Source organism: Panulirus ornatus, chromosome 58, assembly GCF_036320965.1.
Source record: "Panulirus ornatus isolate Po-2019 chromosome 58, ASM3632096v1, whole genome shotgun sequence".
Taxonomy (NCBI): Eukaryota; Metazoa; Arthropoda; class Malacostraca; order Decapoda; family Palinuridae; genus Panulirus; species Panulirus ornatus.
In genome coordinates, this window is record NC_092281.1 from 38,149,333 (window position 1) to 38,150,979 (window position 1,647).

Sequence of the window (1,647 nt, forward strand, 5' to 3'; positions counted from 1 at the left end):
GGCTTTTACTCATTAAAACGATATTGCCTACAGAAAAGTAATATAGTTATTATCAGCACAAGGTTTACAGAAGTTATGAGTTTATATTCTTCAAAACTTTAGTACGATCCTTTATGTATACTTTGAAAAATAGACCTGTTTATTTAACTGTGATGAACACTAATGAAAAAATTATCCGCGTGTTACTTAGAAATAATATTTATGAATTAAACTAAAGTATTTTTCAGAGAAAATGTTTACTGATATAAAAAAACAAACAATCAAGTTTGATAAACTAGAGTTCATTAAATGACAAATAAAGAATATGATATGTGAATTTCAACAATTTTATTAACATCACAAAACCAAATACATAACCCAAACAATATAAATCATCAAAAGTTATAAAGAAAGAAGCCCTCTCATGACGTAAGCACTTACAGTATCGGCGGAATCCGGAAACACCTCTTGAATATCATGTGGAAGACAGAGTAGAGTGGCTAGGCTCAGAAGCATGTTCTCCACTTCAACTGACTAATGATATGTTAAGGATAAAGACAAAACAAACCACATACATCGATTGTGAGGATGGAATCAGGGATGAAACATCTATAACTAGAAAGGTTAAAGATACAAAGATGGTGAAATACCTTGACCCGGGATCAGTAGCACCTGTGGCAATGGACACACCTTTGTAATGCTTGATCACTTACAACTGATCAACTTTAATACGAAAGTCTTAGGTATTATTCTTCAGGAAAACTTTTTATAAATATCTATAAAACACATATATATGTTAGATATACACTATCTCTAGAATATATCTTTACCTGGGACGTGTAACACCTGTGTGGATAGACACAAATTTGTAATACATGATCTATTACACGAAATGAACTTCACTAACGAAGAGTTATACAACGCGTCGTTGGGAACATTAATCAAATACCTATACAGAATTCTTATGTCAGATAAAAGACATTTCATGATAGTAAACATAAGAAATGATGATGAAAGATCAGGGACGTAGATGTAGATATTTTGTTCAAAGATAAAATACTCCTGCCTTAAACTAACTCCTTGTATTGCATTTTCACTTAGATACCCACATGATAATGCGTTCTGTTCTTTAAAATCAAATTCTTATGTTTCTAAAATGTTTTTATTATATCTTATATAATCTTAAGGATTCAGGCTTAAAGATCTTGGTTCTGAACAACCATTATAATGCAACACAATACATATTTATCATAAACTAATAATCTATCACAATAACCATTATGTTTGTACCAGATTCTTTAAGTCCTCAGTTACGTTTGTTAATATATATGAGATTTTTCCGCCACTGACAAGTGGCTCCGTGGTGTAGTGGTTAGCACATCTGCCTCATAAACAGTTGGTCCGGGTTCGATTCCCGGCGGGGCCTTTGTTTTCAGTATTTTTTTGTGATCGTAAATACTCGTAGGTAGGTTCTCTCTCTCTCTCTCTCTCTCTCTCTCTCTCTCTCTCTCTCTCTCTCTCTCTCTCTCTCTCTCTCTCTCTCTCTCTCTCTCTCTCTCTCTCTCTCTCTTTCTCAGCCGACAGGCAAGTTGAAGAAATCTGGAATTCATCCTTTAGAAATCTGGTATACGAAGAGAGGCTATAATGATTGGATCTCTTCTCCCTTAA

The 1,647-nt window shown here is 33.7% G+C and overlaps 1 non-coding gene across 1 annotated transcript; it reads left to right on the forward strand.

Annotated features, from left to right (window-relative positions):
- The first annotated feature begins 1,333 nt into the window (after positions 1-1,333).
- On the forward strand, positions 1,334-1,405 carry TRNAM-CAU (transfer RNA methionine (anticodon CAU)). Its single transcript has one exon. It is a non-coding gene; the product is annotated as a tRNA-Met (tRNA).
- The last annotated feature ends 242 nt before the right edge of the window (positions 1,406-1,647 follow it).